The 22,687-nt window shown below is 37.7% G+C and overlaps 1 long non-coding RNA gene and 1 pseudogene across 15 annotated transcripts in view; one reads left to right on the top strand and one right to left on the bottom strand.

The window, feature by feature from the left end:
• LOC133772010 (uncharacterized) overlaps positions 1–22,687 on the top strand; it is a 216,357-nt gene that overhangs the window by 136,520 nt on the left and 57,150 nt on the right. The window lies entirely within an intron of this gene.
• Positions 11,279–13,716, bottom strand: LOC133771354 (disks large-associated protein 5-like; annotated as a pseudogene).

Here is a 22,687-nt window from a genome sequence, read left to right as displayed (position 1 = left end):
GTATTAGTATCTGAGTTGTCTTATATGGGTGCATAAATATTTCTGCTTGTTATATCTTATCACTGAATAAATTATTTTTATCATTATACAGTGTACTTATCTTTCTACAGTTTTTGCTTTAAAGTCAGTTTCATGTGAGTTTAGCTACTCATTTCTCTACCCTTCCCCTTTAACTGTATGTGTATCTTTGTGAAGTGGCTTTCTTGTAGGTAGCATAGAGTAGAATCTTTTCATTTTAGCCAATCTAGATCTATTTTTAGATTTTTGAGGACCTCCATAGTGTCTTCCATAGTGGTTGTACAAGTTTACATTCTCACCAGGAGTGTACTAGGATACCTTTTCCATACATCCTCACCAGCAATTATTGTTGTTTCATTTTTGGATGATAACCATTATTACAGGGATGAAGTGAAATCTCATTGTAGATTTATTTGCATTTCACTGATGGTTAGTGATCCTGAGCATCTTTTTTGTGTGTTTGTTGGCCATTTCATCCTTTGATAAATGCCTGTTCCTGCCTTTGCCCAGCTCTTAACTAGATTTTTTGTTTTGTTTGTTGTTGAGTTTCTTGGGTTCTTTATAGATCCTAGAAATTAATCTTTTATCAGTTTCATAGTTGGCAAATATTTTCTCCAATTCTGTTGGTTGCCTCTACACTTTGTTGCATGTTTCCTTTGCAGTGCAGAAGTTTTTTGCTTGATGTAATCCTATTTGTGTACTTTTTTCTTTTTTATATTTAAATCTCATATATTTTATTTATTATTTTTAAGAAGGATTTTAATGAATACAAATTCCATAGGTACAGCTTTAGGAATATAGTGGTTCTTCTCCCATACACACCCACCCACCCCCACTTCCTCTCTCATCCCATTCTTCATTAAAATTTGTTTTAAATTAACTTTATATACAGAAGACCAGCTTTATACTAAGTAAAGATTTCCACAATTTGCACCCACCCACTCAGCCACTCACCCACAAAGTATAAAGTACTATTTGAGAACAAGGTTTACAGTTAATTCTCATAGTACAACTCATAGAAGACAGAGGTCCTGCATGGCCAAGTTAGTGCACAGTGACTCCTGTTGTTAATTTAACAATTAGCACTCTTATGTATGACATCAGTGATCACCTGAGGCTCTTTTTTTTACAGGCAGAGTTAGACAGTGAGAGAGACAGAGAGAAAGGTCTTCCTTCTGTTGGTTCAACTCCAAATGGCTGTCACTGCCAGCGTGCTGCAATGATCCAAAGCCAGGAGCCAGATGTTTCCTCCTGGTCTCCCTTGCAGGTGCAGGGCCCAAACACCTGGGCCATTCTCCACTGCCTTCCCAGGCCACATAAGAGAGCTGGACTGGAAGAAGAGCAACCAGGACAGAATCCGGCACCCCAACTGGGACTAGAACCTGGAGTACCAGTGCCACAGGCGGAGGATTATCCTAGTGATCCTCAGAGCCGGCCACTCCTGAGGCTCTTGACATGAGCTGCCAAGGCTATGGAAGCCTTTTGAATCCACAAACTCCCATCAGTATTTAGACAAGGCCATAAGCAAAGTGGAAGTTCTCTCCTGCCTTCCGAGAAAAGTACATCCTTCTTTATGGCCCCTTCTGTCCACTGGTGTCTCACTCACAGAGATCCCTCATGTAGAACATTTTTTGCCACAGTGTCTTGGCTTTCCATGCCTGAAATGCTCTCATGAGCTTTTCAGCTCAATCTGAATGCCTAAAGGGTTTATTCTGAGGTCAGTGCTGTTTAGGACGTTTGTCATTCGATGAGTCTTCTCTGTGGACTGCTTCCCATGTTGGAACTTTCTCTCTTTTTTAATCCTATCTATTGTTATTACCAGACTCTTGTTCTTATTTATGTGATCCCTTTGACACTTAATCCTATCTTTATGATCAGTTATGAACTTAAACTGATCACTTTAACTAGTAAGATGGCATTGGTTCCTGCCAACTTAATGGGATTTGGAGTCCCATGGCAAGTTTTTCTTTACCCTTAGGGGTAAGTCTGTGGAATTTTGTACTGTACAGCTCCTCCTTCTCTTACTCTTATTTTTTACTGGGATCTATTTGCAATTGACTTAATACACCAATGATTAATTCTATGTTAAGTAAAAAGTTCAACCAATGGTATTAAGTAAAAAAAATAAAATAATAAACTGTTCTTTAACGAGTTGCCCTGTCAAGATGAGGGAAATTCAAGTCATTGCTTCAGCTCCTCTCTCTCTTATTATCAGTCTTATTTTTTACTGGGATCTACTTTCTTTTTTTTTTTATTAAACTTTTATTTAATGAATATAAATTTCCAAAGTATAGCTTATGGGTTACAATGGCTTCCCCCCTCCCATAACTTCCCTCCCGCCCGCAACCCTCCCCCCTCCCGCTCCCTTTCCCCTTCCATTCATGTACAGATTCATTTTCAATTCTCTTTGTATACAGAAGATCAGTTTAGTATATATTAGGTAAAGATTTCAACATTTTGCCCATATAGCAACATCAAGTGAAAAACCGACCATTGGATTACTAATTATAGCATTAAATAGCAATGTACAGCACATTAAAGACAGAGATCCTACATAATTTTTTTTTCAAAATAATTAATTTTCTATGCCATTTCCATTTTAACACCAGGTTGTTTTTTTTTTTCATTTCCAATTCTCTTTATATACAGAAGATCACTTCAGTATATAATTAGCAAAGACCTCATCAGTCTGCGCCCACAAAGAAACGCAAAGTATAAAAATACTGTTTCAATACCAGTCATAGCTTCACTTGGCTTTAGACGACACATTAGGGACAGATCCCGCATGGGGTGTAAGTACACAGTGACTCCTGTTGCTGACTTAACAATTTGACACTCCTGTTCATGGCGTCAGTAATCTCCCTAGGCTCTAGTCATGAGTTGCCAGGGCTATGGAAGCCTTTAGAGTTCGCTGACTTTGATCTTATTCCGATAGGGTCATAGTCAAAGTGGAGGTTCTCTCCTCCCTTCGGAGAAGGGTACCTCCTTCTTTGATGGCCCCATTCTTTCCACTGGGATCTCACTCACAGAGATCATTCATTTAGGTCTTTTTTTTTTCCATGATATCTTGGCTTTCCATGCCTGCTATACTCTCATGGGCTCTTCAGCCAGATCTGAATGCCTTGAGGGCTGATTCTGAGGCCGGAGTGTTGTTTAGGACATCTGCCATCCTATGAGTCTGCTGTGTATCCCACTTCCCACGTTGGATCTTTCTCTCCCTTTTTGATTCTATCAGTTAGTGTTAGCAGATACTTGTCTTGTTTGTGTGATCTCTTTGACTCTTAGACCTATCAGATCTATCAATTGTGAGCTGAAATTGATCACTTGGACTAGTGCGATGGCATTGGTACATGCCATCTTGATGGAATTGTGTTGGAATCCCCTGCACATTTCTAACTCCACCATTTGCGGCCAGTCCGATTGAGCATGTCCCAAATTGTTCATCTCCTCCCTCTCTTTTTCCACTCTTAGATTTAACAGGGATCACTTTTCAGTTAAAATTTAAACACCTGAGAATAATTGTGTGTTAATTACTGAGTTCAACCAATAGTACTAGAACAACAACAACAACAACAAATACTAAAAAGGATAAAGTATTACATTGTACATCTAAAGTCAGGACAGGAGCTGATCAGTTCATTGTTGCTTATAGTGTTCATTTCACTTAACAGGTTTTCTCTTTGGCGCTCAGTTGTCACCGATCAGGGAAAACAAATGATATTTTTCTCTTTGGGACTGGCTTAATTCACTCAGCATGATGTTTTCCAGATTGCTCCATCTTGTTTCAAATGACTGGGTTTCATTGTTTCTTACTGCTGTATAGTATTCTATGGAGTACATGTCCCATAATTTCTTTATCCAGTCTACTGTTGATGGGCATTTGGGTTGGTTCCAGGTCTTAGCTATTGTGAATTGAGCTGCAATAAACATTAATGTGCAGATGGCTTTTTTTATTTGCCAAATTAAATTCCTTTGGGTATATTCCAAGGAGTGGGATGGCTGGGTTGTATGGTAGGGTTATGTTCAGGTTTCTGAGGAATCTCCAGACAGACTTCCATAGTGGCTTAACCAGTTTGCATTCCCACCAACAGTGGGTTAGTGTCCCTTTTTCCCCACATCCTCTCCAGCATCTGTTGTTGGTAGATTTCTGAATGTGAGCTATTCTCACCGGGGTGAGATGGAACCTCATTGTGGTTTTGATTTGCATTTCTCTGATTGCTAGTGATCTTGAACATTTTTTCATGTGTCTGTTGGCCATTTGGATTTCCTCTTTCGAAAAATGTCTATTGAGGTCCTTGGCCCATCTCTTAAGTGGGTTGTTTTGTTGTTGTGGATTTTCTTGATTTCTTTGTAGATTCTGGTTATCAATCCTTTATCTGTAGTATAGTTTGCGAATATTTTTTCCCATTCTGTTGGTTGCCTCTTCACTTTCCTGACTGTTTCTTTCGAAGTACAGAAACTTCTCAATTTGATGCAATCCCAAATGTTAATTTTGGTTTTGACTGCCTGTGCTGTTGGAGTATTTTCCAGGAAGTCTTTGCCTGTGCCTATATCTTGCAGGGTTTCTCCAATGCTCTCTAATAATTTGATGGTTTCGGGTCGTAGACTTAAGTCTTTAATCCATGTTGAGTGAATTTTTGTGTAAGGTGATAGGTATGGGTCTTGCTTCAAGCTTCTGCATGTGGAAATCCAATTTTTCCAGCACCATTTATTGAATAGACTGTACTTATTCCAGGGATTAGATTTGGATCTTTGGTCAAATATAAGTTGGCTGTAGATGTTTGGATTGATTTCTGGTGTTTCTATTCTGTTCCATTGGTCTATCCATCTGTTTCTGTACCAGTACCATGCTGTTTTGATAACAACTGCCCTGTAGTATGTCCTAAAATCAGGTATTGTGATGCCTCCGGCTTTGTTTTTGTTGTACAGGATTGCTTTGGCTATTCGAGGTCTTCTGTGTCTCCATATGAATTTCAGCATCATTTTTTCTAGATCTGAGAAGAAGGTCTTCGGGATCTTGATGGGTATTGCATTGAATGTATAAATTGCTTTTGGGAGGATAGACATTTTGATGATATTGATTCTTCCAATCCATGAGCATGGAAGATTTCTCCATTTTTTGGTATCCTCTTCTATTTCTTTCTGTAAGGTTTTGTAGTTTTCATCGTAGAGATCTTTAACGTCTTTGGTTAAGTTTATTCCAAGGTATTTGATTGTTTTTGTAGGTATTGTGAATGGGATTGATTTTAGAAGTTCTTCCTCAGCCGTGGCATTGCCTGTGTATACAAAGGCTGTTGATTTTTGTGCATTGATTTTATATCCTGCTACTTTGCCAAACTCTTCGATGAGTTCCAGCAGTCTCTTAGTAGAGTTCTTTGGGTCCCCTAAATAAAGAATCATATCATCTGCAAAGAGGGATAGTTTGAGTTCGTCCTTCCCAATTTGTATCCCTTTAATTTCTTTTTCTTGCCTAATAGCTCTGGCCAAAACTTCCAGAACTATATTGAATAGCAGTGGTGAGAGAGGGCATCCCTGTCTGGTACCAGATTTCAGTGGAAATGCTTCCAACTTTTCCCCATTCAATAGGATGTTGGCCGTGGGTTTTTCATATATTGCTTTGATTGTATTAAGGAATGTTCCTTCCATACCCAGTTTGCTTAGAGTTTTCATCATGAAAGGGTGTTGTATTTTATCAAATGCTTTCTCTGCGTCTATTGAGAGAATAATATGGTTTTTCTTCTGCAGTCTGTTAGTGTAGTGTATTACGTTGATTGTTTTGCGAATGTTGAACCATCCCTGCATACCGGGGATGAATCCCACTTGGTCTGGGTGGATGATCTTTCTGATGTGTTGTTGCATTCTATTGGCCAGAATTTTATTGAGAATTTTTGCATCTATGTTCATCAGGGATATTGGTCTGTAATTCTCTTTCAATGTTGCGTCTCTTTCTGGCTTAGGAATTAAGGTGATGGTGGCTTCATAGAAAGAATTTGGGAGGATTCCCTCTTTTTCGATTGCTCTGAATAGTTTGAGAAGAATTGGAGTTAGTTCTTCTCTAAATGTCTGGTAGAACTCAGCAGTGAATCCATCTTGCCCTGGGCTTTTCTTTGTTGGGAGGGCCTTTATTACTGTTTCAATTTCTGTGTCAGTTATTGGTCTGTTTAGGTTTTCTATGTCTTCCTGGCTCAATTTAGGGAGGTTGTATGTGTCCAAGAATCTGTCCATTTCTGATAGATTTCCCTGTTTGCTGGCATACAAGTCCTTGTAGTAATTTCTGATGATTCTTTTTATTTCTGTGGCGTCTGTTGTTACGTTTCCCATTTCATCTCTGATCCTATTGATTTGGGTCTTTTCTCTTCTTTTTTTAGTTAGTTGGGCCAATGGGGTGTCAATTTTGTTTATTTTTTCAAAAAACCAGCTCCTCGTTTGGCTGATTTTTTGTAATGTTTTTTTGGATTCAATCCTGTTGATTTCTTCTCTGATTTTAATTATTTCTCTTCTCCTACTGGGTTTGGGTTTGGTTTGCTGCAGATTTTCTAGATCCTTGAGATGACTTGAAAGCTCATCTATTTGGTGCCTTTCCAATTTCTTGATGTAGGCACCTATTGATATAAACTTTCCTCTTAACACTGCTTTTGTTGTATCCCATAGGTTTTGGTATGTTGTGCTGTTATCCTCATTTACTTCCAGAAAATTTTTGATTTCTCTTTTAATTTCTTCTATGACCCATTGTTCATTCAGGAGCATGTTGTTCAATCTCCATGTGTTTGCACGTGCTCTAGGGATTCCTGAGTTGCCAATTTCCAATTTCATTCCTTTGTGGTCTGAGAAGCTGCATGGTATGATTCTAATTCTTTTGAATTTGCTGAGACTTGCTTTATGGCCTAGTATGTGGTCAATCCTAGAGAAGGTTCCATGTACTGCTGAGAAGAATGTAAAGTCCTTAGATGTAGGATGAAATGTTCTGTAGATGTCTGTTAGATCCATTTGGGCTATAGTTTCATTTAAATCTACTGTCTCCTTGTTGATCTTCTGTCCTGTTGATCTGTCTATCTCTGAGAGTGGAGTATTGAAGTCCCCCAGTACTATTGTATTGGAGTCTAAGTCTCCCTTTAAGTCCCTTAACAAGTCTTTTAAATAAGCTGGTGCCCTATAATTAGGTGCATATACGTTGATAATCGTTATATCTTCCTGTTGAATGGATCCCTTAATCATTATATAGTGCCCCTCTTTGTCTCTCCTAACAGTTTTTGTGGTAAAGTTTATGTTGTCCGATATTAAGATGGCTACGCCCGCTCTCTTTTCATTTCTGTTGGCGTGGTATATCTTTTTCCAGCCTTTCACTCTCAGCTTGTATGGATCATTGTTGGATAGATGGGTTTCTTGTAAGCAGCAAAAGGATGGGTTTTGTTCCTTAACCCAATCGGCCAATCAGTGTCTTTTAACTGGACAGTTCAAGCCATTAACATTCAATGTGACTATTGAGAAGGAGTAACTTTGCCCTGTCATTTGCCAAAGATATTTTCTAATATCTGGTTTGAGATTCCTGTGATCTTTTGCTCTGAGGTTTCCTTCCTTTACCTTCTTTCATATTGGTGACCGTGTTTCTGTGTTTCTGTATGTAACACATCTTTAAGCATCTTTTGCAGGGCTGGACGAGTGGCGACAAATTCTTTCAATTTCTGTTTGCTGTGAAAGGTCTTAATTTCACCTTCATTCACAAATGAGAGCTTTGCAGGATATAATATTCTGGGCTGGCAGTTTTTCTCTCTTAGTACCTGGGCTATATCTCGCCATTCTCTCCTGGCTTGTAGGGTTTCTGATGAGAAATCAGCTGTAAGTCTAATTGGAGATCCTCTGAGAGTAATCTGGCGTTTCTCTCTTGCACATTTTAGGATCTTTTCTTTGTGTTTCACTGTGGTGAGTTTGATTACGACGTGTCGTGGTGAGGATCTCTTTTGATCATGTTTATTAGGGGTTCTCTGAGCTTCCTGTACTAGGATGTCTCTGTCCTTCTCCAAACTTGGGAAATTTTCTGCTAGTATCTCACTAAAAAGGCCTTCTAATCCTTTCTCCCTTTCCATGCCTTCAGGAACTCCTAGAACCCGAATGTTGGGTTTTTTAATAGTATCCTGTAGATTCCTGACATTATTTTTTAGATTTCTGATTTCTTCTTCTTTTCTTTGATTTGACTGTTTCCTTTCCTGTTCTCTGTCTTCTAATCCCGATATTCTCTCTTCTGCTTCATCCATTCTGTTTTTAAGGCTCTCTAATGTGTTTGCCATTTGATCTATTGAGTTCTTCATTTCATTGAGGTTTTTTGTCAGTATCGCAGTTTCCTGTTCCACTAATTTTTTCATTTCATTTTGATTCCTCCTTAATATTTCATTTTCACGGGAGAGATTTTCTATCTTGTCCATTAAGGATTTCTGTAGTTCAAGAATTTGTTTTTGAGAACTTCTTAATGTTCTTATGAATTTTTTGAAATCTGCTTCTTGCATTTGCTCTATCTCTTCATCTTCATAATCTTGCATTGGCGTGTCTTGTTCACTTGGGGGCGTCATAGTGCCTTCCTTGTTTTTGGTACCTCTGCTTCTATGTTTCTTGCTTGGCATGTTAGAGATAATTTGTGGTGTTTTTGTTTTTGTTTTTTTTTCTCTCGTTATACTATGCCTCTAAGTGAGCTGTCTGTTTTGTTGGAGCCTTAGGGGCTGTGATGGGTGTGGCCAGAGAGCTATGCTTGTTTCTTGAGGTTTAAGGCTGTGTAAAGAGCGACTCTCCCAGATTACTTGCTCCTTGCTGGGACGCTCTCTCTCTCTCTCTCTCTCTCTCTTTTTTTTTTTTTCTTTTGACTCAGTTGGGAGTGGAGTTGAGGGTAGTTGAAATCTAGCCTCTGTGAGTATTCGTTTGATCTACCCCTGGGACCATACACAGAGTTTATGCAGCCCTCAATATGTTCTCCAGTTTTGCTAAAGATACTGAGTTTGGCTGAGCTTTACATATGTAAAATCGCGGTGCTCTTTGTTTTGCTTGGTGAGTGAAGGGAGAGGCCTCTGTTCCCCCTCCCCCCAATGTCTCGGACTTCTCAGGTCTTTGTCTTACCCTCCTGGGTTCCCGCGCTGGCGAGATTCTGTGGCTCTGGCTCCTCTCCCGCCGCTGCCGCTCGGCTCGTCTCGGTTGGTTTTCCACGCGGTGGGTTCCCTGTAAGTCCTCTGTGTCTCATCCACAAGATCCGGAAGCGTTTCCTCTGCAGTTTTTTTTCTTGAGTCTTTTCCTGAGGCTACAGTAATTCCACTTTTATGAAAGTTTATTTTCCCAAACTAAGGCACACGTCCTCACTATCCGCCATCTTGGCTCCGCCCCCTTACTGGGATCTACTTTCAATTGACTTAATACACCAATGATTATTTCTATGTTAAGTAAAGAGTTCAACCAATGGTATTAAGTAAAAAAATAAAATAAAATAATAAACTGTTCTTTGACAGTCAAGACGAGGGATATTCAAGTCATTGCTTCTCATAATGTCAATTTTACTTCTACAGGTTTCCTTTTAGGTGCTCTGTTATCACATATCAGGGAGAACATACAGTATTGGTCCCATTGTGACTGGCTTATTTCACTAAGTATGATGTTTTCTAGATTCATCCATTTCTTGGAGATGACCACATTTCCTTTTTTTTTTTATCACTGTGTAGTATTCCATAAAGTACATATCCCATAATTTCTTTATCCAGTTTTCCATTGACGGGCATTTAGATTGATTCCATGTCTTAGGTGTTGTGAATTGAGTTGCAATAAACATGGAGGGGCAGATAACTTTTTATTTGCTGCTTTCATTTCCCTTAGGTAAATTCCGAGGAGTGGGAGTGCTGGGTCGTATGGTAGGACTATATTCAGATTTCTGAGGTATCTCCAAACTGTTTTTCATAATGGCTTTACCAGTTTACATTCCCACCACAGTAGATTAGCTAACCTTTATCCCCACTTCCTTGTTAGCATTTGTTGTTTGTTGATTTCTGTATGAAAGCTATTTTAACTGGGGTAAAGTGAAACTCATTGTAGTTTTGATTTGCATTTCTCTGATGCCTTGTGATCCTGAGCATTTTTCATGTGTCTGTTAGCCATTTGGATTTCCTCTCTTGAGAAATGTCTGTGTAAGTCCTTTGCCTATTTCTTTCCCTTTTTGCCTGTTTCTTGACTGGGTTGTTTGTTTTGTTATTGTTGATCACTTTGTATATTCTGGTTATTAATCTTTTATCAGTTGTTGGTTTGCAAATAATTTCTCACATTCTGTTGGTTGCCTCTTTACTTTCTTGACTGATTCTTTTGCAGTACAGAAGCTTCTCAATTTGATGTAATAACATTTGTTAATATTGGCTTTTATTGCCTGTGCCTCTGGGGTCTTTACCAGGAACTCTGCCTGTGCCAATGTCTTGCACAGTTTCCCCAATGTTTTCTAGTAATTTGATGGTATTGGGTCATAGATTTAGGTCTTTAATCCATTTTGAATCGATTTTCATTGAATATGTAAGGTAGGGGTTCTGCTTCATACTTCTGCATGTGGAAATCCAGTTTTCCCAGAAACATTTGTTGTAGAGATTTTCCTTGCTCCAGGGAATTGTTTTTGCTCCTTGGTCGAATATAAGTTGGTTGTAGATGCTTGGATTGATTTGTGGTGTTTCTATTCTGTTCCAGTGGTCTATCCATCTGTTTTTGTATATGCACCAGGCTGTTTTGATTATAACTGCATTGTAGTATATCTTGAAATCTGGTATTGTGATGCCTTGGGTTTGTTTTTATTGTATAAGATTGCTGTAGCTATTTGAGGTCTCTTGTGTTTCCAAATGAGTTTCAGCATCATTTTTTCTAGATCTGAGAATGGCTTTGGTATTTTGATTTGTATTCCATTGAATCTGTAATTATTTTTTTCTGTCAAAATTTAATGGTGTATTTCAGTTGAACTAAGGAATGTTTATAGGTTCTCAGTAAGTACACTTAACTTTAAGCTATACATCTTGAACAAGAGGTAATGCACAACACTTTTTATTCTGCATGGTTAATGTACAAAATATCCCATGCCCCTTAAGAAACATATCTAAAACACACTTTGAGGAACACAGAATACTAACCCATTGTATGATACTATATAAGTGAATCAAATAGAACTGAACACAAATACATATTCTCCAAAGTTCCAATGTCTAAGAATATATCACAGCACTGATAGCATGAAGGAAAATGTTTAGATTTACTTTTAAATTCAAAATTCTTCTGGTTGTTCAGCACTGAGGGTCCTCAGCAATGAAAAGGTAATCAGGTTACCACCAAAGGAAACGTGTCTGCCATGTTCTAGAGGTCTCCTCTCCACCCAAGTGGATGGATTACTGCAGTCCAGAAACTTTAGTGTCTTCTTCTTGTGAAATGTTATTTACTGATGGCATATTTTTTCAGGGCTAGTCATTAAAATGTCCTGTGATATAATTGAAGTATTTAGTTCCTTTCTTTCCACATCTGAAATTTCTTCTTTGTTCTTAGTATTAATATCATCTGCTCTTTCACCAACATGAAGACAAACAATTCTGGACAAACAATCCATCTCAAAATTTATCTTGTTTACATCATGGTTTACTTCAATTAAATCTTGTAATCCAGGACACTGAGAATTTTCTGCTATTTTGTTTCTGCTTTCAGGAATATTTGAACATACAGTCTTCTCATCAGTATGCTCTCTGCTGGCACCCTGAGGATCTGCATTCTCTGGTGACTCAGCTTGTGTCAGAAGGCCCATCGCAGCCCTGCTCTGAGACCCAGCTTTGCAGATAGACTTAGGTGTTCTCAGACTTTAAGACGTTCTGAAGAGACATAAAGTCCTGAAAATGATTTAACAGAGCTCTCAATTCTGAAAAATCCAGCATCAAACACAATTGTATCAACTTTCTTTGGTATTCCTGAAGCTGCTGCCTCACCAAGTTCTTCTTGCTTAAGTCGCTCGCTCATTGCATTTTTTATGGCAGCTAGGTGATTCCTGGCTGCAATTTTTCCATTATCATCCTGTTTTGGTTTAGTAATCTTGAGACAATTTTTTTTCCGATAGACATTTTTGCTGGCATTATTGTTAGTGCTTTGCCACCCAGATTCTTCAAGTTTGGTCAGATTATTGAATTTTTGGTTTACATATTCTATCTGAAAATTAACCCTATCCCAAAATCCATCCAAATCTGTACAGGTTGTTTCCCTTTCACCTTGTTTAAATTCACAATCATTTACCAATCCTTCAAACTGTTTGAACGTTTCCTTCATAAAGATTCTTGTTTGACCAACTGCTGTGCAAATAAGATCTTTAGCATCTTCTGGAATTTCCAGTTTAAGCTTTCTGTCCCACTCAAGGCAGTGTGATGTTAATCTCTCAGTTTCTGATTGAAGTACATTTCTGAAATATGGCACATCATGCTGGGGCTGAGACGTGTAACCTTCATTTACTTCAAGTGATGGGACTTCTTTTATTGGAAGGTTGTTTGAATTTTTAGTAGTAGCTTCATTTTGATTTGAGGCATGTTCTTCATTCCAAACTGTTACAGAACCCAAAGGACACTGGAATTTATTTGAATCTTGCTGTACAGTCTTAGTTGAGTATATCCTATGTTTTTGTTCCAAAATTTCTTTTGTTGCTTGAGTTTTATCAACTTGTGTTTCTAAAGGAGTCCAAGTACAGCTGGGTGTTAAGAAAGCATTGGCACTTCTAGGTGTTACTTGGTAGGTTTTTAAGCCATCCAGTGGCTGAAACATAAAATCTTTAGGTGTAAAGGAAATTTTCCCTTTCATTTTTGCAAGATTTGTCTTAGGTAAGTTTTCCATTTTTGACAAGACTCCATCTGGATCCATTCCATCTGCTGTACTAGTTTGTGAATCCAATACATTTTCTTCATTTTCAACTTCAAAATAAACGACCTTGTCAGGATTTGGTTCTGTATTTTTAGCGGGTCTTCCTTTATTTGGTGCCTTTCTTTCTGGTTCATTATCTGGCTTTCTTGTGGTAGAAGAGACAGTTCTGGCAACATGCTTTGCTGCTTGAGTAGCTGATCTAGTCATTCTCACTGATGTCGGCACTGCAGGTTGCACAACTTTTCTCTCTTTGTCCAACATTTTCTTTTCAGAAGTTTGCTTTTGACGGGGTCGGATTGCTTGAACAATATTTCCATTATTAATCTTAGTCTGCTCTATTTGGTCTTTTGTCTTTGACTTCGTAATCCGCATAGAAGATGGAATAGCCTTTTTTGACTCAGCATTCAGAACATTCTGGTTCGATGAAAGAAAACCAGGCTTATCAGGTCTATAAAGACCCACTTTAAAAACTCCTCGTTTAGCTTTCTCTCTCTGCTCTTTCAATTTTTGAAGCTGTTTTCTGCTTTGTATTTCTGGAGCATTTGTTTTCGTTGATCATCCTAGGACAGTTTTCATTGACCTTGGCTTGGCACTGGCCTTTTAAACTGGAACAAACTCTTGAGACGACTCATCTAATTCAACGAGAATTCTACCTTCCCAGTTTGGAATGTTGACATCTTTCAAACCAAAATGTCGATTTCGTTCATATTCCTTATGTCTATTTTCTTTCTGAGACAATGATTTCCTATGAGCATTTTTAGTTCTAATCATTAGAAAATCTTTTCTGTGTCAAAAGGCAAAATGTGACGAAGACATCCTGAGGGCCCTTCTCGTGTGAAGCCTCCACCAAAGGAAAAGGGACCCACTCGGCCTGCACGACTCTTCCCTGAAGCAGGAACACTTTCCTATCCGAGCCTCGGCAAAATTCAAACTTCTCTGTAATTATTTTTTGAAGAATAGACATTTTGGTGGTACTGATTCTTCCAATTGATGAACATCAAAGTTTTTTCCATTTTTTGCATCCTCTTCTATTTCTTTAAATTTTTGTAATTTTCATTGTAGAGATCTTTGACATCATAGGTTATTTTATTTTTTCATAGGTATTTTATTTTTTTTAGCTATTGTGAATGGGATTGACCTTAAAAGTTCTTTCTCATTGTGGCATTGTCTGTGTATACAAAGGCTGTTGTGTTTTGTGTGTTGATTTTATATTCTACTATCTAACCAAACTCTTCTGTTAGTTCCAATAGCCTCTTAGTGGAGTATTTTGGGTCCCCTAGATATAGAATCATATCATCTGCAAATAGGGATAGTTTGACTTTCTCCTTCCCAGTTTGAATCCCTTTGATTTCTTTTTCTTGCCTAATAACTCTGGCTAAAACTTCCAGGACTATATTGAATAGCAGTGGTGAGAGTGGGCATCTTTGTCTGGTTCCTTATCTAAGTGGAAATGCTTCCAACTTTTCCCCATTCAATAGAATGCTGGCTGTGGGTTTGTTATAAGTTGCCTGATATTGTTGAGGAATGTTCCTTCTATACCTAATTTGCCAAGAGTTTTCATCATGAAAGGGTGTTGTATTTTATCAGATGCTTTCTCTGCATCTGTTGACATAAACATGATTTTTGTTCTTCAATTTGTTAATGTGATGTATCACATTTGTGATTGTTGAACCATCCCTGTATACCTGGGATAAATCCTACTCAGTCCAGGTGAATGATCATCCTGATGTGTTGGTTTCAATTGGACAGAATTTTGTTGAGGATTTTTGCATCTATGTTCATCAGGGAAATTGGTCTGTAGTTTTCTTTGTTGCATCTTTTCCAGACTTAGGAATTAAGGTGCTGCTGGCTTCATAGAAAGAATCCGAGAGGATTCCCTCCCTTTAAATTGTTTTGCATAACTTGAGAAGAATTGGAGTTAGTTCTTTAAATATCTGGTACAATTGGGCATTGAAGCCATCCGTCCTGGGCTTTTCTTTATTGGGAGGGTCTTTATTAGTGATTCAACTTTTGTCTTGGTTATGGGTCTGTTTAGGTTTTTTCTGTCTTCATGACTCAGTTTAGGTAGGTAGTATGTGTCTAGGAATCTGTCCATTTCTTCTGTGTTTCCCAGTTTGTTAGCATACAGCTCTTTGTAGTAATTTCTGATGATTCTTTTTATTTCTGTGATGTCTGTTGTTATATTTCCTTTTGCATCTTTAATTTTATTGATTTGGGTCTTCTCTCTCCTTTTTTTGATTAGTTTGGTTAATGGTGTGTCAGTTCTGTTTATTTTATTTTATTTTATTTTAAATAAACAGCTCTTCGTTTTGCTGATCTTTTGTATTGTTTCTTAGATTTCAATTTTGTTGATTTTTTTCCTCTGATTTTGATTATTTCTTTCCTACTACTGGTTTTGGGTTTGGTTTACTGTTGTTTTTCTAGATCCTTGAAGTGCATAGATAGTTCATGTATTTGTTTCCTTTCCAATTTCTTCATGTAGGCACCACTGCTATAAACTTTCCTCTTAACACTGCTTTTGCTGTATCCCACAACTTTATGTTGTATTGTCATCTTCATTTGTTTCCAGAAATTTTTTCTCTTTTGATTTCTTCTGTGACCTACTATTCATTCAGGAACATGTTGTTCATCCTCCATGTGTTTGCATTTTATGTAGAGATTCTTCAGTTGTTGATTTCCAGATTCATTGCATTGTGGTCCAAGAAGATTGCCTGATATGATTTTGATTGTTTTGAATTTGCTGAGTCTTGCTTTATGGCCTAGCATGTGGTCAATCGTAGAGAATGTTTCATGTACTGGAGAGAAAAATGTGTACTCTGTGGCTGTAGGGTAGAAGGTTCTGTAGATATCTGCTAGGTCTGTTTGGTCTATAGTTTGAATTAACTCTGTGTTTCCTTGTTGAATTTCTGTCTCGTTGATCTGTCCATTGCTGAAAGTGGGGTATTGAAGTCCACCATTACTATTTATTTGATCCATATCCCCCTTTAAGTCCCTTTGAAATTCTTTTAAATATCCAGATGCCCAGTAATTAGGTGCATATACATTTATAATAGTCATGTCTTCCTGTTGAATTGATTCTTTAATCATTATATATTGTCCTTCTTTGACTCTTTTAATAGTTTTTATGTTAAAGTCTATTTTGTCTGATATTAGGATGGCTATAGCAGCTCTTTTTTTTGTTTTTGTTAGTATGGATTATCTTTTTCCATCCTTTTACTTTCCGTCTGTGTGCATCTTTGTTGGTAAGATGTGTTTGTTGTAGGCAGCAAATAGATTAGTTTTCTATTTTAATTTATTCAGGCAGTCTGTGTCTTTTAACTGGGGAGTTGAAACCATTTACATTCAGTGTGACTATTGTTAAGTACTTGACCTGCCATGTTTCTGTAAATAGTTCTGTTTTTGTATTTTGGATTTTATTTGTACTTTTCCTGGGTCACTTTCTGTGTTCATCTACTTTTGTTGTGATGTTCCTGTTACTGTGTTTCTGTGTGAAGCACATCCTTGAGCATCTTTTTAGGGTATGGGTGAGCAGTTACAAATTCTTTCAGTTTCTGTTTGTTGTGGAAGATCCTTACTTCTCCTTTATTCATAAATAAGAATTTTGCAGGGTACAGTATTCTGGCTTGACAGTTTTTTTCTATTAGGAATTGGAGTGTGTCTCCTCATTCTCTCCCTGTCTGTAGGGTTTATGATACATTCAAAGATGTAAACAAACAGTTTGGCTTCTCCGAGCCAGCTGCAGGCCTGATTGGTGAGAGCAGGTAGACATAGATGGACAAGGCTGTGCCCGACCTCTTTGTTTTTTCCCCAGTTCTTCCTGCTTGGAACTTCAAATGCAGTTCCCCTGTCTCCCCTGCCCACTGCTATTCGCAGCTCCATGGATTCACAGCCTTGCTTCTCACCTGGTCTGCCCCTGGTGAGGTGGTGGTGGTGGTAGTGAGTCCATATGGGATGCAGGCAATGCAGGTGGTGGCTTTCCTTGCTGTGCCACAGTGCTGGCCCCAATTACTTTCCATAGTATAGACATTTGGATGATATTCTTACAATCCACAAACATGGAAGATTTTGCCATTTTTTGTCATCTTTTATGTTTTGTAATTTTTGTTGAGATTGTTCACCTCTTTGGTTAAATTTATTCCAAGGTTTTGACAGTTGTAGCCATTGTGAATGGGACTAATCTTACACATTCTTCCTCAGCCATATAATTGTGCATGAAAAGTCTATTGAATGCTTGTTGATTTTATATCCTGCAACTTTACTGAACTCTTATGAGTTTCAATAGATTCTTAGTTCTTTTGGTTTTCTTATATATCATATAAGAATCATATCATCTGCCAAAAAGGGACAGTTTGACTTCCCCCTTTCCAATTTGTGTCCCATTTATTTCTTTTTCTTCCCTAATAGCCATGGCTAAAATTCCAGAACTATTGAATAGCAGTGGTAAATGTGAGCATCCTTGTCTGGTTCTGGATCATGGTGGTAATGCTTCCAACTTTTCCCCATTTTTCAACCTGATCCTGGCTGAGGGTTTGTCATAAATTGCATTGGTTATATTGAGGTTATATTCTTTGTATACTCAATTTTTTAAGGTTTTGATCATAAAAGGATGATTTTATGAGATTCTTTCTCTGCATCTATGTATATAATCATATGGTTTTTATTCAATTTTAATGTGATTTATTACATATATTGATATGCATATGTAGAACCATCCCTGTGTACTCACTTTTTCATTGAGAATGGGCTTTGTTTCTGATGTTTTGTTAGATTCAATTAGTTAATATTTTATTGAGGACTTTTGCACTCTGTGTTCATCAGGGATATTGGTCTATAGTTATTTTTCTCTGTTATATTGTTTTTCTGGTTTTTGAATTAAGGTGATGCTGGCTTCATAGAAGGAGTTTGTGAGGCTTTCTTCCCTTTCAGTTGTTTTGAATAGCTTGAGAAGAATTGGAATTAGTTCTTCCTTAAAGTATGATAGAATTTAGCAATGAAGCCATCCAGTCCTGAGTTTTCTTTTACCAATCTCCATCTTGGTTATTGGTCTATTTTGATTCTCTGTGTCTTCATGACTCATTTTGGATGATTGTATGTGTCCAAAAATCTAGCCATGTCTTATAACCAAATTTTCAATTGGTTAACATATAGTATATAGTAATTCCTCATGATTTTTTTTGTTTCTGTGGTATCTGTTGTTAGGTCATATTTTTCACCTCTGATTTTATTGATTTGGGTCTTCTCTGTCTTTTGTTGTTAGTTGGACCAATGATGTGTCAGTTTTGTTTATTCATTTAAAAAACCAGCTCCTCATTGAACTAATGTTTTGTATTTTCTTGGTTTCAATTTTCTTTTTTTTTTTTTGCTCCTATCCTCCCTGCTCCTTCCTTTCTTTTAATTTTTACAATGAAATCCCTTGAGTTTATTTTATTATCATAAGATTATCACTCCAGTAAGTAAAGAATTCAACAGATAGCAAGAAGAAAAAAACAGTTCCACAACAGTAGAGATAAGGGATTTAAACAAGAATCAGTACTCAAAATGTCATTTTCATTCATGCCCATTACATTTTTACTCTATTTGTTTCCAAAGATCAGGGAAAACATACTTTGTGAAATAAGCCAGTCCCCAAAAGAAAAATACTGTATGTTCATTTATTCTCAAATTTTAATTGTTTGTTTCTTTCTACTAATTTTGTTTGGTTTGTTGTTTTTCTAGGACCTTGAGATGCATTAATAGATCATTTATTTGACGATGTTCCAATTTCTTGATGTAGGCACTGATTGCTATAAACTTCCCTTTCAACACTGCTTTTGCTGTATCTCATGAGTTTTGATGGGTTGTCATCTTCATTTGTTTCCAGGAATTTTTAATTTCCTTTTTGTTTTCTTCTATACCCACTTTTCATTCAGGAGCGTGTTGTTCAGGCTCCATCTGTTTGCATATTTTCTAGAGTTTTCTAATTTGTTAATTTCCAGCTTTCCAGCTTGTTAATTTCCATTGAAGTCAAAAAAGATACATGATATGATTTCAGTTTTTTGAATTTGCTGTGCCATATGGCTTACCATATGGTTTATCCTAGAGGAAATTCCATGCACTGATGAAAATAATGTGTATTCTGCAGCATTTCTGTTGAAATGTTTGGTAGATGTCTATTAGGTCTATTTAGCCCATAGTCTAGATTAGTTTTGTTGCATCTTTGTTGATTTTCTGTCTAGTTATCTGTCCATTGATGAAAGTGGGGGTGTTTGATCATTTTTGAATCTCCAGCTTTCATTCTTGATTAACAACAACATTGTTGGCAAATGTTTTTACTCTGGTCCATCTTGCACCAGTCTAAGAATTTCACCTCTAGGGGTGCAGTATAAATGCCCCTGGCCATCCCTCTTAATCATGGCCTCAGTTCTGAAAACCAACAAAATAGAACAGTGGTTCCATTGTATTATTTGTAGCTGCAGTATCCAGGCAGAAATCCAGTCAAGAAATGGGGGGCGGGGTGGCTGCCGCTGTGGTGTAGCGGGTAAAGCCACTGCCTAAAGTGCTGGCATCACATATGGGTGCCAGTTTGAGACCTGGCTGCTCCACTTCTCATCCAGCTCTCTGCTGTGACTTAGGAAAGCAGTAGAAGATGCCCAAGTCCTTGGGCCTCTGTACCCATGTGGGAGACCAAGAAGAAGCTCCTGGCTTCTGATCAGCACAGCTCCGGCCATTGCGACCATTTGTGAGGTGAACCAGGGGATGGAAGACCTCTCTCTCTCTCTCTGCCTCTCCTTCTCTCTGTGTGTGACTGTGACTTTCAAGTAAAATAAATAAATCTTTTAAAAAATGGGGAAAGGACTTGAACAGGCATTTTTCAAGAGAGGAAATTCAAATGACCAACAGATACTTGAGGAAATGCTCAGGATCACTAGCCATCAGGGAAATGCAAATCAAAACCCCAATGAGGTTTCATCTCACTCCAGTTAAACTGGCTCTCATACAGAAATCAACAAAAAACAAATGCTGGCAAGGATGTGGGGAAAAGTACCCTGCTCCACTGTTGGTGACAGTGTAAACTGGTACAACCACTGTGGAAGACAGAATGGAGATACCTCAAAAATTTGAATCTATCTATCATATGATCCAGCCATCCCATTCCTGGGAATTTACCAAACCAAAATAAATCAGTATATGAAAGAGTTATCTGTACCCCCACAATCATTGTAGCACAATTCACAATAGCAAAGATGTGGAATCAACACAGATATCCATCAGCTGTTGACTGAATAAAGAAAGTATGGTGTATATACACTATGGTGTACTACTCAGCTATAAAAAAATGAAATTCTGTAGTTTGCAACAAGATGGTCACAGCTGTAAACCATTATACTTAGTGAAATAATCCAGTCCCCAAAAGACAGATATCATGTTTTCCCAGATATGAGGTAATTTATAGAGTACCTGAAATGTAATGTATTAGAATGAAATGGATATTTTGAGACTTGATGATTGCTTATAGCCCTTATCTCTTTGACTGAGGAACAGTGTTTCTTTTTGTTTTCTTTCTCCTCATACTATTTGTTGAACTCTTTTATTTTTAGTTAACTATAGGATCATTAAGTATGCTAAAAATAGATCATTGTAAAAATTAAGAGTGGGAATCCAAGAGGGAGGGGGAGGAAGCATCACTATGTTTCTAAATATGTATATATGAAACTTTTATAACTTAAATAAAATTTTAAAAAGAAAAGAAAGTGGGGCTGTCAAAGACCCCATTATTATGCTGGAGTCTATGTCTCCCTTTAGATCTATTAACATTTCTTTTGAATAGGCAGGCATCCTGGCAATGGGTGCACATGTATTTACTATAGTCATATCTTCCTGTTGAATTGATCCCTAAATCACTACATAATGCCCTTATAAGTCTCTTTAGCAGTTTTTATAGTTTTTATGTTATAGTCTATTTTGCCTGACATTAGGATGGCCATACCTGCTAGTTTTTTGTTTTCCAGTAGCATGGAATATCTTTTTCCATTCTTTCACTTTCTGTCTGTGTATCTATCTTGGTGAAGTGTGTTTCTTGCAGGTAGCAGATAGGTGTTTCTTATTTTTTAATTCATTCAGCCAGTCTGTATCTTTTAATTGGAGAATTTAGGCCCTTTACATTCAACATTATTGTTGAAAAAGTATCATTTTTCCATAAATATTCCTATTGTTTGCTTTGGATTTCATTTGTACTTTTTCTAGAAGATTTTCTGTCATCACATTGTTTCATAATGATGACTATCATTCTCTGTTTCTGTTACCATATCTTTATAATCATCTGTAAGGCTGGACAAGTACTGACAAATTCTTTAAATTTCTTTTGGTTTTGGAAGGTCTTTATTTCAACTTTATTTATAAATGAGAGCTTTTCTGGGTATAGTATTCTGGAATGGAAGTTTCTTTTATGATTTGGACTATGTCTCTCAATCCTCTACTGCCCTGTTAGTCTAATTGAGAATCCTTTGAAGGTAATCTGGCATTTCTCTATTTCTCTAATGCACATTTTAGAATCTTATGTTTTATTATTGGAAGTTTGACTGTAATGTGTTGTGGTGAAGAACTTTTCTGATTGTGTGTATTAGAAGTTTTATGCATTTTTTATACTTGGAAATCCCTTTCTTCAAGTTTAGGAAGTTTTCTGCTATTGTATTGCTAAATAGGCCTTTTTTTTTTACAGGCAGAGTGGACAGTGAGAGAGAGAGAGAGAAAGGTCTTCCTTTGCTGTTGGTTCACCCTCAGTGGCCGCCGCGGCCAGCACGCTGCGGCTGAAGCACCGTGCTAATCCAAAGGCAGGAGCCAGGTGCTTCTCCTGGTCTCCCATGGGGTGGAGGGCCCAAGCACTTGGGCCATCCTCCACTGCACTCTCTGGCCACAGCAGAGAGCTGTCCTGGAAGAGGGGCAACGGGACAGAATCCAGCGCCCCGACTGGGACTAGTCTCTAATCCATTCTCTCTTTCCATGTCTTCAGGAACTCAAAGACATGTATAATTGGTTGTTTGATAGTGTCGCACAAATCTCAAACACTGCTTTGAGTTCTCCTTCTCTTCCTCCTTTTCTTCCTCTTCCTCCTCCCCTTCTCTACCTCCTCTCCTCCTCCTCCTCCTCTCTTCCCCCCTCTCTTCTCCTTCTCCTCCTCTCCTCCTCTCCTCCTCTTCCTCTTCTTCTTCCCCTCTCCTTCCCCCTCCTCCCTCCCTCTTCATCTAGCTCATGTATTTCCAAGGATTTGTCTTCTGTCTCAGATAGTCTTCTACCTCACCAAGGCTATTATTGTGACTTTCCATTTTATGTTTTTCCATGTGTTTTCTATTTAACAGATTGAAATCTTCAGTTCTAGTATTTCATTTTATCTTCAGAATCTCCATGTCTCAGGAATATTCTGTATCCATGTTGTGTATGGATTTCTTTATTTCATGAATGTGTTTCTCTGTGTTTATGAGTAATCTTAATGATCATTATATTGAATTCATTTTCAGGTATTTCATCAGTCTCTTTGTCTTCACATTTTTTTTGCAGAGAGAAAAGCAATATTTATGTAAGTCAGAGAAGAGAGGGGTTCCAAGAAAGTCAAAATCCAAAGGAGCTGGTGGGAGAGGGTTTTTAAGCACAATTTTGGAAACATACTGACAGCTAACAATGAGCTACAAGACAGGGACAAAACATATCAAAAGACCTGATTTGTAATCTTACTTGTCCTGGTTAGCTTCCTCATGATAAAAGAGCATCAGAAGGGTGGATAGGTAACTGGTTTTAACAGAAGGGTGGACTC

The sequence above is a fragment of the Lepus europaeus genome, chromosome 12 (genome assembly GCF_033115175.1).
Source record: "Lepus europaeus isolate LE1 chromosome 12, mLepTim1.pri, whole genome shotgun sequence".
Taxonomy (NCBI): domain Eukaryota; kingdom Metazoa; phylum Chordata; class Mammalia; order Lagomorpha; family Leporidae; genus Lepus; species Lepus europaeus.
Note: the sequence above shows the minus strand (reverse complement) of the source record. Positions and strands in the feature narration are given on the sequence as shown.